This window comes from Acinonyx jubatus, chromosome D4 (assembly GCF_027475565.1).
Source record: "Acinonyx jubatus isolate Ajub_Pintada_27869175 chromosome D4, VMU_Ajub_asm_v1.0, whole genome shotgun sequence".
NCBI lineage: Eukaryota > Metazoa > Chordata > Mammalia > Carnivora > Felidae > Acinonyx > Acinonyx jubatus.
Window position 1 is genome coordinate 24,922,314 of NC_069391.1, and position 17,815 is coordinate 24,940,128.

At 41.2% G+C, this 17,815-nt stretch overlaps 1 long non-coding RNA gene across 1 annotated transcript in view; it reads right to left on the reverse strand.

Annotated features, from left to right (window-relative positions):
• Positions 1 to 1,011: 1,011 nt before the first annotated feature.
• LOC106976735 (uncharacterized) overlaps positions 1,012 to 17,815 on the reverse strand; it is a 38,719-nt gene continuing 21,915 nt past the window's right edge. The window contains exons 3-4 of the long non-coding RNA XR_001430521.3: positions 11,516 to 11,584; positions 1,012 to 1,507 (exon numbers count right to left, since the gene is read on the reverse strand). This is a non-coding gene — a long non-coding RNA (uncharacterized LOC106976735). The remainder of the gene's footprint in view (positions 1,508 to 11,515; positions 11,585 to 17,815) is intronic.

Genomic DNA, 17,815 nt, shown 5'->3' on the forward strand with positions numbered 1-17,815 from the left:
TCCAGGCTCTGAGCTGTCAGCACAGAGTCTGACGCGGGGCTCGGACCCACAAACTGCGAGATCATGACCTGAGCCGAAGTCGGATGCTTAACCGACTGAGCCCCCCAGGCGCCCCAAATTGGTCTGATTTTAAAGCCCAAACCCTTTTAACTCTATCACATTGCCTTTCAACTGAACACATTTGTTTTCTTATACCATACTTTAAAAGATTCAGTTCCTAGGAGGAAATAGAAGAATATGTGTGCACAGGGATGCGGAACTATGTTTATACATGTTGCTTTGAGCCTCAGTAATCAACCATTTAATACAATAAAAGAGAGAGGGTTAAGGGGTGCCCCACATGGAATAGCAGTAGAAAATGGTCCTGAGCTAGTAAGGAGCCCTGGAAGAGTGGACAAGTTCTGCCTGGGGAGTTAGGAGGCATCCCTTCTCACCGCATCCCAGCCATCAACCTTCCGTGAGACTAGGGAGACACCCCTACCCTATTGTGCCCTCTGTTCTTTCATTTGTAGAATGAAAAGGAAAAAGGTAGCCTGAAAAACAAACTGGATATCTGCTCTGGCTTCCTAATCCAAATGTGCAAGACAGCCAGGCTATGGAATAAAATTCGAGTCAAGTCTTCATTGTTATCACTGGCTGTATTTCTTGAGTAAATAATTAAACTTCATCTATTTTAAACCAATCCATTTTTCACCAAAATTATATTGATGAAGAAATCACAACAAATATCATTCTTTCATTTACTTTGCCATGAGTCAAGTAGTGCTATAAACCCTATTTCTGACTCCTTAACATCATACTGACTTTATTGTCAAAAAAGAACAGTGGGAATATGTGCACAGAAAAAATTACTTTCTTTCTTCACAATTCAAAAATATGAAATAGCCACAGGAGAAGCCATGTTAAGTCAAATGGGCCCCAAGGACAGACCATCAGTTTTATATACATCATTCACCATAGAATTATTTTTTAATTAAAAAAAATTTTCATGTTTATTTATTTTTGAGAGAGAGAGAGGCAGAAAGAGAGGGAGACATAGAATCTGAAGCAGGCTCCAGGCTCTGAGCTGTCAGCACAGAGCCCGATGGGGGCTTGAACTCAGGAACCACGAGATCATGACCCGAACTGAGGTCAGATGCTTTACTGACTGAGCCACCCAAGCACCCCACCATAGAATTCTTAATTAGACTTTAAAGAAGACTTATCGACAAATGAATGTACTGTATTTTATAAGCATAACCAACTCAGAAGTATATTAAACAAGGACACAGCAGCACAGACATCGCTAGAACTCATTGGTACCACCACGGAGGGTGGTGCCAGGGAAGCATCCTTAGGTTTCTGACTCTCAGGGGATGCATAAAAATCGAGGAGTCTGCCCTGGAGCGACCCTCAACTCCCAAGGCCATTGTGATGAAGGGGCAGAAGAGCTTTCTGGGGCCCAGCTCTCCAGTCCCTCCAGCAGTGGAGGCCTCTTGGGACCCAATACAGCCGTCTTCATTTTGAACTGTAGAGAAAAAAGAATAACGTGTAGATGTTATTTTTTTCCCAAATTACCTAAGAGTAAAAAGGTTGCTTAGCACTGACATAAAGGAACACAAAATTTTGAATTAGAACATCTTATAGTTGGAAAGAAGTCCTAGTGCCTTGAAGTTTTACAACCATAGGAAATGGATAAAGGCTGCAAAATGTGTGACTTTATGACTTCTATAGTGAGGAAAAAATTAGGGAGGGGATGGAGGCAGAGCAGGGCCATGTAGATGGTAAATTTCTTGTCATTATAAGGTTTTGGTAAAGAAGCCAGAAAAACAAACGTTTGAATTAGGAATTGAGAGATTGAGAGTGAGGCCAGGACAACAACAACCACCACTATCAATCAATCAACCAATCAATCAATAAGAAGAATGTTAACAACAAAAACAGCAATAATAGCAATGATTCTTGGCTTTTTTTAGACACACAGCATTGCTTTGAGATGGACAACAAACCATAAGAGTTCAGGAAGATGGTCTTGACGTGTATCCTCTTCCCATTGTGCCTATATACAAAGGGGACCTTTCATCTTATAAATAAAATCCAAATTTGATGGAGTTCCTCCGCATTATGAAACTATTGCCCTACAGCAGTTTGAAAAAGGAGAGACTCATATGGCTTAAAATTGCAGCATGTAAGTGTGTGGCAGTGAGAACCAGGGCCACACTGTCTGATCCCGCAGGACATGCAAGGAGAAAACTGCTGGAGTAGTCAGGCAGTCTCCCTCTGTCGGAGCCCTCATTTGTCAGAGAGAGGTCATTGGTATTATCTGCGTCATCTGACCTAAAGGGCTTTTAGGGGAGTGAAGGGAGACCAAGGGTGCCAGGCAACCGACAGAATGTCTGCTTTTCAGTACTTGAGCCAAAGAATCAGTTCTGTCCGAACATAATGGAGGCAAGAATTGCTAAATCTGGGCTGTACATTTCAAGGAAGCAGTGAAAGAAGAGAGGCTGCATCCCATCTGATAAAACAGGGCCTGACTTGGCTGACCTGTAGGGAGGAGCGATAGGCCGGGCCACCATGACCCCTCACATCTTTCCCTGAACTACTTCCTCCCTCTTTGGAAGCCTAACCCTCTGAACAGATTGAGTAGTGATTCTTTGGCTGCACATCTGAGTTTCTTCACGTTGCCAGCCAGCCTGGCACATGTAATCCGGAGAGATGGCTTGAGCTGGTTTCTGGAGACCTAGGTTCTTGGTCCAGTGGCCATGGTCCTGCCCGACATCCATGTTGTTTGGGGCCTCAGTCACCTGGTGATATGTCCTGGTGAACCTGCAACTGCAAAACAAAAATCACCATCCTTTTTGAGAATGTGGACTTGAGAGGAAGACCAGATTTATTGGTCCACTCCTCCTGATTCACCCCACAGAAGCAAGGGTGGAGAAGATCTCCTTTTCCAGGTAGTCGACCCCAGGGAGGAAGCTTGCTGAAGAACTTGCCTGCCCGTGGGAGTTGTTTGGAGCCCCCAGCACCACCATCCGTCTCCTCTGTCAGAAGGAGATGTGAGAATATGATCTGGTTGCTTGGTGATGATGAGATGGTTTACTTTGGACCCCCAAGAAATGCTTCTTTGTGTTGTAGGGCAAAGCTTTGTGATGGCCATATGTCTTTTATGCAAGCACTGTTCATTCAATTATGATCTTCTGGGGTCTAAGGTTCTCTTGTGTATCAATGTTGAAGTTCCAAACAGTGGGAGAGAGCAAAGGTGTTTCAGAGGCCTTAATTTCTTTATCTGAAATTATGCCATCTTTGGTAACTGAACAGTTTACTGAGTATTCATCTTTTCTCCAGCTACCATTCGTTCATCTAGCTTCTGTCGGCTTTAAGAAACCATAATCATAGGGGCACCTGGGTGGCATAGTCGGTTAAGCATCCAACTCTTGATTTCAGCTCAGGTCATGATCTCACCGTTCCTGAGGTCCAGCCCTGTGTCAGGCTTTGCACTGACAGCGATGAGCCTGCTTGGGATTCTCTCTCTTCCTCTCTCTCTACCCCTCCCCTGTTTGTGCTTTTTCTCTCTCTCAAAATAAATTAAAAATTAAAAAAAAAAAGAAGCCATAATCATAAAAGCCCTTGGCATGGACAGACTAGTAGAAGAAAACCCATGTGGAAAGAACATATCATTTTGGTTCCCCAACCAGCACTCAAGAGCTTTGCTATGTCTCTCAAGGCCAGTGGGCAGATGTGAGACAAATGTTTCTGAACCTTAGTCTTCTCATGTATAAAATAGGGGCAATAAGAACAGGTTGGGGCAAAGCAGGTACATGCTGTGGTGTTCTGAGGTTCAAACAAGGTAATATGTTTAACTTCCCAGCACAGTGTCTAATTAATTCCATTCTCTCCTCTTTCCATTTTTTAATTAGAACCAATCCAGATTCACAATGGAATCAACCTCCACATCCACATCTTCTAATCCTCTCCTCTCTTGGGGAAAACAAGAAAACTCCACACTTTTTTCTCCCATATAATTGGAGTTCTACATGACCAGGCCTGGCTGATCTCTCCAACCTTATCGCCATCTTACGTCCCATCCAGCCCACCATTCCTGCCCCAAGCACCACTGCATTAATCACACCTTCCCTTGGGCCACTTCTGACCACTGCAGTCTTACACTGTATGAATCACACTGCAGTGTAATGAGTCATGTCTGCTTCCCTCCCAGACTGTGAACTTCTTAAGGGGAGTGACCCCTTCTTGTTTGTATTTGATATCTAGTGCCTAGTAGGTAACCAATAAACTTTTAGTTAATAAACATTAAGCCTGACTCCAGGGGGTTGTAAAGATGGCCTGAGTATTTTAGAGGGATCCTTTTGGTTTCTTTGAAGACTTCCCACCAAATAAATACATATGATTTCATTTTAGAAGAAGGATAATTGGTTTTTCTCTGTGAACAAGGAAGACACTTCCTTTTTTGCTTCTTACTGATGTGTGGTGAAGGACATAAATTGTACAGGAAACAGGACACAGAGACATAAACCTGCTTAATCCAATTATATGTCTCAATCAACAGACAAGGTCCCAAGAGAGGAGAGGAAGATGCACAGGATGGAGACCACTGCAGGGGAGCTAGGAAGCTGTGCTCTCACTGGTTTCTTTGTTTGCTTGTTTGTTTTGTTTTTGTTTTGCTTTGTTTTGGAAAGAGAGAGAGGCAAAAAGAGAAGGAAATATAGTGACTGCCATAGGAAATGAGAATCAGTGTTTAGTCTTTGGCATGTTGTTGAACAGTGGACACATTAATGATTTTTTGAAGACAAATGAAGCAAAAAACAAAACAAAACAAAACAAACAAACAAAAAACAGAAGAAGAAGAAAGAAAGCACACAAACAAAACAAAACAAGAAACCAAAGTGAGGAATACAAGAACCAGACTCTTAAAAGGAAAGACTCTAATTACAGTCATTTGAGAAAAGTCATGCTTGTAGCCTGTTGCAGACAACACACAACTTCTAATTCTCAGGAACGGAGGCCTGAAGAAGGCTACTGGGGTGCGGGAGACAGGGATAGTGCAGCACTGACAGTTAATGAACATGGGACCAAGCACTTTGACTTCACATAATATACCGTATTTAGCCCTTACTACAACAATTCTATACAGCAACTTTGTCATTTGCATTTGCAAATAAACTGATGTTCATCTATTAGCTGTTTCAACTGTTTCAAAGGTTTTTGTTCAGCTGGTTAGTAATGGTAGAGCTGAGATTTGAACCCACATCTCCTTGAGTCACTTTCTGTCTCTCCTGCACTGTATCATGCTCTTTCCACAATGGGATGTGACTTGTAAAACCCTATTTCCTTGGCTTCAGGCTTTAGGCTCATTTGTACTGTTGGATTTGAACTCCAGAGCAGGGCCTCAGAGCTCCCCTTACTGTGTTATTCCTAATTAAATGTCCATTCCTTACACTTGTAGTTGAACCTCTCTTTTGCATACAACCTTTACCCTGTTTGTAGCGCTGAGCTCTTGAGTTCTTACCTGGGACCCAGACTGATGGAATGATTATCACCTAAAACCTTGCCTATCAGCATGGGAGGGGATAGAGACTGTCCTGGAGAGTCTCAAACCAGCTCACATACTCCAGTCAGAAGCGATTCCACCTACCACTCATTTGCTAGAGCCAGACACAGAGAAAGCTGAGCACAGGAAATACTTGGTAAACAGCTTCAATGACTACTGAAGCATTTGTTGTTTCAACATACTAGATATTTTATATCTTTACCATGTTTATTATCTGTCTCCTGTCCAGAATGTTTGCTCCATGAAGACAGAGGTCTTAGTCTTGTTCCCAGATGTATCTTCAGTGCCCAGAACAGTGCTTGGCAAAAGCACTCAACAAACAGCCGAGTGAGTGAACAATATTATTAATTCTACCTTCATTTGCTGAGTGGTCTTGGGCAAGTCTTTTATATTCTCTGAGCCTCCAAATTTCCTTTTAGAAAATGAGGATAAAGGGATAATCTCTTATAGCATTGCACTGAGAATCGATGAGATAGCAGGCAAAGTGACAAGTAGAAGACCTAACCCATGAAAAGCTCTGGATAAATTTTGGTTTCTTTTCACCTCCAGGGGCCATATTAGCCCTCTGACTTTTAATGCAATTCTCAAGAAAATCTGAATTTAAAAAAATAGAGCAACTGCATAGTTCGAATACATTCTGTAACTTTTCTGTTTCTCTCCCAGTGTGCGGAACAATACTGATGTTCGCCTCTGAAATTTTCCCCTTGCAATAGTTGGAAAACTGTGTAAGTGGAGGCTCTTTGACTCGGGGTGGGAGTGAAGCTGAGTACAGCCACTGGCCAAGCCTTTCAAACCGTGTAACAAATGATGTGTGGGCACAACTGGGGAAAATGCACACATTCTTCACTGGTCTGGTGAAATCATGTTTGGCCCCCAGGTGCACTTTACCTGTTAACAGCATTTAGACAGATTTATCAGCTGTAAATTTTGCACCATGAAAAAAAAAAAAAAAGGAACATTTTTTTTTTCCTCTTTCTAAAGATAAAGCAGAAAGATTTGTCAGCAACAGAGCAAATCAAACAAATTAAGTGCAGGGCTTCATTCTCTCTGCCCCTCAATGGCCTGGTTGTGACACATGGACTCTAGGCATCAAATTCACAGAAACCTGGGGAGTTACTGGGGAAGAAAGCGTGGTGGGTATGGGATGAGTACTTTAGCTAGGGCTGATGAGCTCTCGTTATAAGAGCCAGAACTGAGTAAAACAGGGACAGTGCATCCTTAATTAACACCATAAGAAAGAGGGAAAAAAAGAAAGAAAGCGCATACCAAAAAATTAAAAAGAAAAAGAAAGAGGCATACAAAACTTTCCAGAACTTTTTGTGGTTCTCTTCTCTATGTATTTTCATGAGATCGTCTGCTTGGAAGTGTATTGTTTGAAAAACTAGATGGAATTAGTTTTAAAATGCCCCAGATCAAACTGATTGCAATGGGTTAGAATATTATAAGCCGGATGTTATGAAACATCTTTTGTGACATGGTTGGGGGGGCGGGGAAGAGAACGGGATTAGATTCAAGTGAGTCCACACTCCACAGTCAACTGGCTGTGTGACTCTGGCTAAATCTCTAACTCTCTAGATAGCAGTTTCTTCACATGTAGTATTCAGATTACAAAGCCCAATTTGGGAGACTGTTGTGTGAATTTCACGAGCTAATGTGTCTGTGAAATTGTGTTATTAATTTTAAAGTGTAATGGTGCCATTCATAATTTTTCTGGAGGATTATAAACAATTCAAACAGTTTTCATATTTGTCCTTGGATAGGAGGTAAAGACTCATCACCCCCTTCTCTCTTAACCTCCCTCAATTTTCCTATAGAGTCAATGAGTGTGTGTGTGTATTATATGTTATATATCTTAATATATAATTAGCATTACATATGCTATATATATAATATTAGTATATATTATTATATGTTTAGTATATATGTATATCTCTGTATAAAGAGTATATATAGATGTATAAACTTTCTATACATCTATGTTTATATCTCTATGTAGAGAACATCCCTTCTTTAGCATTTCTGCTGTCACTTATAATGCCTTTCTTAGATGGTTGCAATAGCCACATTGCTATTTGTCTTTGTCCTCTTTCTAATCCGAAACAATCGAAATTTAATGCATATTGGGCCATATCGCCTTACCTTAGGAACCTCTAACCCAGCACAAAGTGCGAAGTCCTTAATTTAGTCCACTGGTTCTCAACTAGGAGATTTTGCCCCTTGAGGGACATTTGACAATGTCTAGAGATGATTTTGGTCATCAGAGTGGGGAAGGGGATGTGTACATGCTGCTGGCATCTGGAGGGTGGAGGCTAGGGATACTATTAAGTATCCTACAATGCATGGACAGCCCCACAACAAACAACCATCCTGCCCCAAAATGGTGGTAGTGGCGAGGTTGAGAAACCCAAATTCAGCTCATGGGATCTCCCTGAGATCTCTTCTACTTACATCAAGCTCCAGCTTCATCACTACCTTCATATCCTGGCCTCTAGCTGAGGTGAATTACTCCCATATCTCCAAGTCATTCCAATAGTTTCCAAAGTGCGTGGCATCTCTGGGCCCTTGCACTGGCTGGACTTACTGCTTTGAACCTGCTTCCTTTGCCTTCTTCAGCTGGTGATCTCTGCCTATTCATTCTTTTCTGTCTCCCCCAAATCTCTGCCCTTTAGGAAGACTTCCACACACCCTCGGCCCTTGCTCTGTGCATCCACAGCAACCCTGCCTCCCTCTTTCACTTAACTTATCACACTGTAATGAGACAGATATTATTCTTCCGTGACATCTATTTGGATCTGACTCTCCCGCCCATCAGTGAATTTAACAAAACTGGATTAAGCAGGGACCATTCCTTCTTCATCTTTGTAGCCTCAGAGCCAGGCATTAGGTGGGCACATAATTTCGGTAAATATATGCTGATTAACACAGAGAACAAACCCAAGTCAGTGACCATCTTATAGCTGAGGCTATGGAGTTGTTTTGTAGTGTTATGAGGTGAGCCACTTGAGCAAAGATTGTGTTGTGGTCAGTCCTGTGGCTACTCTGCACCCAGATTGTTAAGGAGACTCCCACTTCACTAATGGTACTTAAAACTAACTGATTGTACTGTGTGCCAGGAGCTTGCAAGGATTCTACACTAAATTCGAATTCTACTGTATCTTTACTATTACACATCCTCTCATTATTCCCATTTTACAGATGTAGAAAGTGAGGCTCATAGTCACACGAGTGATAGAGCCAAGGTTGAATCCAGGCATTCAGACCCCAGAGAATGTCAACTGCTGTGCAGTATCAGTTCACTGTCAAGTCCACTGCACTGATTTGTGGTCCTCTGGGAACATAGTCTCAGTGGGTCTGCATTTTCAAGATGAAGAAATAGAATTTGTAGGAGACTGTCACCAGTGATGCATCCATATAATGACCAGGTCAGAAATGGGTTTGAAGTCTTTCTATACAAGTGTATCTCAAGGATCCTGTGATCATCTCAACTCAGCCTATATTTCTCAAAATTTGCCCATCTGCTGGGTCAAAGAAGCCTGCATTTGCAGGTCTTATATGAGAGCAGATCTTAGGAGTCTTAGGATCCACCTTGGGGACCTGCTACAAATAGATCTTTGGTAATTATTTAAGCCCCTAGAAATCGTTAGCAGATCTGGGACAGCTTTGATTCCTGTCTGGGACTAGTTCTACATCCTGGGAGGTCTTTGTGCTGAGTCCCATTTGCCAAAGATCTCTAAAAGCTTCCAGGCTGCTTAACTCTTCCCAAACTTTTTGGTTTAAAAATGCATTCCTAATCAGTGGGTCTGGGTGCATTCTTTGTGCCTAGAGAATGCCTTTCTCTTCAACTTTGGAGCAGGCCAGCACACAGCACCGACCAAAATATGTGACACTCCATTTCCAGACTGAGTGGGCTGAGAGCACAATGTAGGTGGAAGGGGTTCCCACACAACTCTGAGAAGGCTTTGCTTTTCCAGGGTGGTCCAGTGGTCTTGGACTGCAGTCGGCCCCATTTGCTGGGATCCTTTGGGAAATCTCACAGAAAGCTTATTGCTGAAATTCTGGCTGTTGCTTTCTTTCCTCTAAGGGCTATCTTTTCCAGGGCCCGTAGCCTCCTTCAAAGGTATGCAGTTGTCACTCATCATTCCTGACTTGCTGTCGTTCTTTTCATGTATTTGTTCTACAAATGCTCCCTGAGTGCCCCTTAGATGCCAGACACCCTGGTAGATACTGGAGGCACAGCAATGCAAATGTAGTCTCACTCTCCAAGTACTCACCTTCTTTGAGAAAAGACATAAGAAAGCCAATTAATGGCTAATCAGTAATCAGGCCTGTAATGGAAGCTTACAGATTCAGGGATGCAGACAAGATGGGTCCTGAATAGCCCTGGCAATCAGAGACAATTTTCCAAGTGATGGCTAAACTGATTCACGAAGAATAGAAAAGATGAGCTTTGAAGGAAATGGGAGACAAGAATTGGAGGAAATAGAAATAGGATATGCAAAGTCCCTGAGGTAAGAAGGAGTATAGCCCATTTGGGAAGTGTAGGTAGTTCAATCTGGTTGGAAGGTAGAGGAGGGCTGGTTGGGGCAGGTGGAGGTGCAGATCGGAGAGAGTGGAAGGTAGGTTGCTATAAATTGTATCCTGTGGGATTTTGCAGGCCGTGCTAGGGATTTTGGACTTTGTCTTGAGGAAAAATGAAGCAGACTTTAATCAAGAGCATAACATGGTCAGGTTTGCCTTTTTAAAAGTCCAGTTAGGAAAGAATTCAGCAGAAAGGCCTGGAGGCTTTGTGACTGAGTTTTTATCAGAACAGACCTGCCCCTCTCATCTGAGCCAGCTACAGGGAACATGGGCAGGTTGATGACAGAGAGTTGAGGTCTCTGGGCAGCTGGGCAGCTGGGCAGACTCAGCAGGCCCAGAAGCAAGGAGTGGATAGTATTAAGCCTGGGGTGCAGGAAGAAAGCAGGACCCCGGAAGAGAGAGCTGGAAGGAGCTGAGAAGAATCCGCTAGCAGATTCCATTCCCTGGACATAGATGGGTTTCCAGGCAAGTTGGTACAGCCAGGACTGAAGTTTAGAGATTCGCAACAAAGTTGAAGCCTAAGGTTCCAGATGGGTTACTCAAAGGAGGAGTCAAGCAATTACATAGTGCCAGGCACTGACAAATATCTGCCTTATCATCAGTGCCACGAAATACGTGCCATTATCACATCTGCCAGCCGAGGTGAGGGAGGCTCAGAGAAGTAACCCACCCAAGATTGCACAGTGCAAGTACAGAGTCAGGATCTTAACCCACTATTCTCTAGCTTTAAATTCATTTTTTACCAAGTGTTAGATTTGGCACTTAACCCCAAATATATAACAATCCATTATGTTTTGATGCCTCTTTCATTTTTCTTCTTTAAAAGAAAAATGGGTCTACATAAGCTATTTGTCAGCATGAAAACTTCATGCCATAATACTTTGCATCTAGGACTCTGTGATTCCAGGTCTCTAACCAAAAACATCATCTCACACCAGCAAGTACTGCCTGCATGATCACGCTCAAGTCTCCCCTGCTTTTTCATATCAATATTCAAACATTGAGGTGATCAGCACAGGTGCCCTCACAGTGACACCCCTCTTTCCTTTGGAGCTCAGTGTCCACTAGGTTAAGAGAAGCATTGGCACTCACAGGATCCTTCAGGTATGGAGCACATCATCTCAATCCTGAAGTTCATTTGACCTTAGCTTAATCTCCAAAGGACAACTCCCTGCCAGCTCCCTTGGGTAAATTTAGTTGCCAAAAAGAAACTGCTCCATTTAGCTTAAACATGGAGCCAGTGTGGTGCTGTGTATGGGAAGAGCTGCATCTTTGAGTCCATCAGATCTGTGTCCCCAGCTCTGCCATTTACTAGCTGTGTGAACTTGGGAAACTCCCTTAACTTCACTGAGGCTCATCGTCCTCATCTGTGAATAGAGAGCATAATAATACCTGCTTCCCAGAACTGTTTTCAGAATTGCTTGACCAGAGCTTGCCACAATGTCTGGCACAAGACAGGACCTGATAAGTAAATAATAAATCAATATAGCCATTATTATTATAAGCACTCCCTCTCCCGCCCTGAAAATCTAGGTGATGCTCCATCCGAAACAACTTTTATAATTTGTGTGAGTGGGGCAGTGGGGGTGTTCATCTCACTCTTCCAGGGGGTGTTGGGATAAAACCTATGCTCAAGTGAGACACTGTAGCTCATAAACAGACTGGATTTTGTAATTTTTTCACAAGAGAAGCTTGTAGTATGTTTACTTCACAAGGTGGTGATAGGTATTAAGAAGTTCAACCCAACAATGAAATGCCTTTGTAAACTGTACTGTGCAAGTTCCTGTTTATCTTATGATCTTTATTTTTTTAATGTTTACTTATTTGTTTTGAGAGAGAGTGTGTGTTTTCGTGGAAGTGGGGGAGGGGCGGAGAAAGAGGGAGAGAGAGAATCCCAACCAGGCTCCACACTGTCAGCACAGAGCCCGACATGAAGCTCATACTCAAGAACTGTGAGATCATGATCTGAGCCAAAATCAAGAGTCAGATGCTTAACTGACTGAGCCACCCAGGCGCTCCTATAATTTTTATTTTTTAAATCAAATTTCTTCCAGAATAATTGACATTTCAAGTGGATACTTTGATGAGTTTGACAAATGTATACACAAGAGTAACCACCAATTCAATATTATGTAGAACATTTCTATCACTCCAGAAACTTCTCTCATGGCCCTTTGCATTTCATCCCCGCACCCCCCTCCCCGCCAATAATCTTTGCCTCATGCAAACATTTATCTGATTTCCATCACCATTAATTAGTTTTGCATGATCAAGGAGTTAATATAATTAGAGTCATTTTGGATATACTGTTTTGTGTTTGGTTTCTTTCACTCAGCAGAATGTTGTAGATTCATTCATCTATCTGTAGTTGCGTCTATCTGTAGTTAATTCCTTTTTATTGTTGAGTAGTATTCCATTGTTTGAATATACAATAGTTCAGTTATCTGTTCACCAACTGATGAACGTTTGTATTATTTCCAGTTTGGAGCTATTACGAATAAAGCCGCTTTAAATATTCACATAAAATCTTTTTGTGAATATACATTTTCATTTCTTTTAGGCAAATGCTATGATTAAAATCATTGAGTAGTATGCTAAGTGTATGATTCACTTTAGAGGAAACCACAGAGTGGTTGCGCCATTTTACCATCCATAACACTGTATGAGTTGCCCCCCAGTCCTTGTCAACACTTGGTATTTATGGTCTTTTAATTCTAGCCATTCTTGTATTTGCATGATGATTAAAGATGTTTACTATATTTTCATGCACTTATGACTAGTTGAATATCTTCTTTTATCAAATGTCTATTTAAAATCTTTTGTGCATTTTTTGGTTTATTTTATTTTTTTTCTTATTGAGTTGGCAGAGTTTTTATAGTCTAGTACTTTGTCATACATCTGCATTGTGAATATTTTTTTCCTGTCAGTGGCTTACATTTTCAATTTCCTAACTATCTTTTGAAGAGCAGACTATTTTACTTTTGATGAAGATAGATTTATCACTTTTTTATTCCTCTATGGTGTGTACTTGTAGTGTCTTGTTTAAGAAATCTTTGCCTACACAAAGGTTATAAAGATTTTGTCTTACGTTTTCTTCTCAAATTTTTATAATTTTACCTTTTTATGTCTGTGATTTATTTTAAATTAAATTTGTGTATGGCATGAAACAGGAGCTGAGATTCTGGTGTTGTGTTTGTGTGTGTGTGTGTGTGTGTGTGTGTCTGTGTGTGTGCATTTTGGCATGTGGAGGTCCACCTATTTCAGAAGCCTATGTTGAAAAGATTCTCCTTTCCCATTAAATTATGTTGGTGCATTTTTCAAAAATCAGTTGGCCATATATTTTCGGGTTTACATCTGGACTGTCTAGTCCTTCTTGTTGATTTATATCTGTGTTTTTAGCCAACAGGATGATGTCTTGCTTAATGAAGTTTGTAATAAATCTTTGCATTAGGTGGTGTAATTCGCCCAGTCTTTGTTCCTTTTTAATACTGTCTTTGCATTCTTGCCACTTTGTATTTACATAAAATTTTTTGAACCATCTTGTCTTCTAGAAATTTGGTTGAGATTACATTAAGTCTATGGGTTAATTTGTGTAGGATGGACGTATTAACAATATTGAGTTTTCTGATCCATAGACATAGTATACCTATGCATTTATTTAGTTTTTAAAGGGCATCTTTCCCATCTTTCCCATCTTTCATTAATTTATTTCTAAGCATTTTGTGTTTGTGATGTTATTGCAAATACTATTTTTAAATTTCACTTCCTAATGATTTGTTTCTAGTTTTAAGGTTTATAGTAGGAGAACTAGTCTGATACCAGATATTCTATCATAGGCCAGAGGCAAGATTTGTTTTTTAATAATAACCATGAGAAAGTTGAAGTATCTCCTTATGAACTGAGATTTTTCTTCTTTTTAAAATGTTTCCAGGACACTATACAAAATACACATTTTTTGAGTCTCAGATTCCAAAGTATTAAACAGATGGGAAGCTGTGTGTGTGTGTGTGTGTGTGTGTGTGTGTGTGTGTGTGTTGCTGCTACTTGGATCGCATAAATTTTCTTCTGGAGAAATTTACCACTCTCACTTTTAAAAAAAAGTTTGGCACTAGTAAACTAAGCTCAGTTTGTGAGCATAGCAGGTACAATGCTATGTTTGGTTCATTCACAGGCCTGGGAAGCATCTCAAGCTTCCTTATGGCCAGTTTAGAGGCCCTGCTAAAATATTAGCTGAATGACGAAGTTGAAATTAGAAAGCACATAAAAGGGTAAATATTGACTTTTTCAACAAAGTTGTTGTGTTTGCATTCAAGGCACTCTTGGAGCTTGAAGAAGCCAGTTTACAAGAAAAATGAATCAGGCTGAAAATAGCCTATTTACATAAATTCTTAGACAGGAGGATTATAAGCTATTAATAATGACATGTTTTTGTATCCTACTTTCTACTTTTTAAAGCCTTTTCAGATTCCACATTGAACAGATGTTCCCATGCACATGTGTTTGTTCTGCTCCCTCTGCCTAGAACACCACTCCTTTCTGTCTCTGCAGTTTGAGTCATTCTTCAGCAATAATCTCAGTTTGTTCCCAACCTCCCATGTCTACCTCCACACTTGGTACAACTGCTCTCACAGAATCCCTCCTGCTGACCTAGTCCATACCCTCTCGATGGCCCTTTTGCATTCAGTTCCATCTGTGCCGTGGTTCTACTCAAAGTAGAGTGTCACTGAAACCTGTCAGGCATTCTCAAACACCCAAAGGGGCATTTGTAGATGTTTTTCTTCTTTTCTCTGAGTGTAATCCTGTCAGCATTTAGGATTTATTTTATGTATCTTCTTTTACCGCATTTAAGGAATAAGAATTATCCCTAAATAATGGGCAGAGGTGGCAAGATATGCTTGAGATCACATGGTGATTTCTGAAACAAAACTAATTCAGGGGCAGCACTGGGATTAGGGGTGGAAGGAGCTCAAGGTCAAAGGTCCTGGATCCTGGTCCTGACTTTGTCAACAACCGACTCTGTAGCCAGCCCAATGCTTGCCACACAACAGGTATTCATTGATGAGTGAATGAACTTGAAGAAATCACTTAACCTCTGTTGGCCTCAGTTTCTACATCTTACTTAGCATAAAGGAATTGGAGTTGATAGTCTCTAATTTCATTTCAGCTGTATAATTTATGAACTTCCATGATCCTTCAGCACCAACATTAATCACTGTTGTAAAGCTTACTTTTAGATTAAGTGGGAAAGGAGATTGGGAAGGACACTTAGGGAGTACCTACTATGTAGTAGATATTTTGACTATGTTTGCAGATGTGTAATAAATCATACTGATCCTATCCTGTCCTTCCTGTAGGTTCTGGTATTCTCATTCATCTTCCTAATTTCTCTAAATCAACTTTCAAAGTGAGCAGGGGTTAAGAACCGCTCTTTAGGGTGAGAGAGAAAGGGAGGGAGCTGGACTATGATGAGAGATGAACACCTCATGCTTTGGTACAATCATTATTTACATGAAGATGCATACTTCTAAGGTTCTTGAAGCCGCTCTAAGTAAATATACCACTTCCTTGAAGTTGATCGATTGATTTCTTCATCACCTCATTTGTACTTTGTATAAAGATAAACTTTAGTATAACTTTTTTCACAAAACTCAAGTAACTGGAAGGTTTGAACTAATGAGCTCTTACAATATATGCCAGGACTATAACGTATAGACTAAAGGATATTTGATAGGACAGATATTTTCTCGGGCAAGATAGTCTTTGGATATAGGTTGCTCTTTGAAATGTGACCCAGCTCCATGACATACGACTCTGCTCCATGCCTGCCAAAAAGAAATCCACCTGGCTGCAAGGTCGCCATTCTTCCTTTCCATTGCTTGTGAGATTGAATACCTTGGCTTGTGCTTCATCCACAGGGAAACTGGTCAGATTTGATCATGTCCCATGACAAAAAGCACAAAGCCTCTTGCACCCTTTGGGTGCTAGGTTTTATGATCAAAATCAAGATCCATGTTGCTTTCTACATCACCCTATGGATGGGTTTTTTAGGGATACCATAAGAAAATACCACAGACCCCTTAAACAACAGAAATTAATTTTCTCACAGTTCTGGAGGCTACAAGTGTAAGATCAAAGTTTGGCGGGTTTGGGTTCTCCTGAGGCCTCTCTCCGTGGTGTGCAGACAGCTGCCTTCTCTCTATTCCTTGCATGGGTTATTCTCTGTGTGCACATCCCTGGCATCGTTCCCTCCTTTTTTAAGGATGCCAGTCATATTAGATTAAGACCCTAGCCTCATGACCTCATTTAACCTTAATTATCTCTATAAAGACCCTGTCTCCAAATATAGTAACATTCTAAGGTATGGAAGCTTCAACATGTGAATTTGGGGTTGGGAACACAATTCAGTTCCTAACACCCTATGAGGACCTGAGCATCTGAACTGATCCAATAACAGATCTATTTTCTCCTGTCTCCCACAGCAGCAGGAAGTTTCAGGCAGATTATGTGTGGTTACTGTTAAGCCAGACCCCTGGATTACTGACAATAAAAGAGATTCATGTCTCCTATGAGAGGAAACACAGAAAAAAATGGCCATTTACCTGTCTTTAGACCCTAACACGTCATAGAGGTAAAATACAGAAGCTCTCCTGAAAGAGGGTTTTGGAAAAAGAAAGTAGACTGGTAACTGTGTTTAGAGACAGCTCTAGAATTTTGGAGGATGTACAGCAACCTGTAAAAAAGAACTTCTATGAAGGGAGTGGTCCTGGGTCCATAGGGAGGGGAGCAATGAATAATTCACACCCATCCTGCTCTGTTTGCAAGCATGTGCCTGACTCTGTCCCAAGCCAGATTCTCCCTTCAGTGTTCTGTGGTGTGTGTGTGTTGAGACATAAATCCATTATATTTGCACCAGAGAGGCGGTCAGAGTCATCCTGGGTCTGCTGCTGTTAGATGTGGCACTGGCAGGAGGACCCATTGGAGACTGATGGACTGTATTCAGAAAGCTGCAGCTGTACAGCCAGAGGAGTGAGTGTGTGAAGTTAATAAAACCCGTATTCCCCAAAGGTGAAGCTTGAGTGACTTTGTTCTGCTCTGACGCCTACCTGTCATCAGAGGCAGGAACTCTGATGGATCTGGGAGGCTCCCTCCCCTGGGTCAAGCAGTAGGCTCTGGTTTCATACAGGGTGGTACCAAAGGTGGCCATAGTGCTAGAAGGTGAGAGGCCCATGTGATGGTGATAGCAAGAATGTCGGATAGGAATATGGCTGGCCTCCGTGACTAACTGACATTTTAGGCACTTTATTTAACTTCCTATAGTCTCAGTTTATTCCTCTGTAAAATTGAATACAAGATCTCAATGGCTCCTTGTAGCTCCAAAATGCACATTGTTCAGGCAGTCATTTTCATAAAGCACCTGCAAATTTTGGAACAAATGGACTCATCGGGACCCCAAATCACATAAACAAAGTCGTATTACTAGATGGGAGTTTGTTTTTAAAGTATTCTGATTTTGACAAATCTTAAAAAAAAAATAGTTCTTTGGTTTTAGGATAATATTCAAGTGGCATAATAGGGAAATAAATCATTCCTTTTTTAAAAGCTAAGTTTTTAATAGGGCAAATTATTGGCACTTAATTTCTAATTAGAGTGCTAACTCATATAATGACATTTGGAAGTTGTTTATGTAGTAGA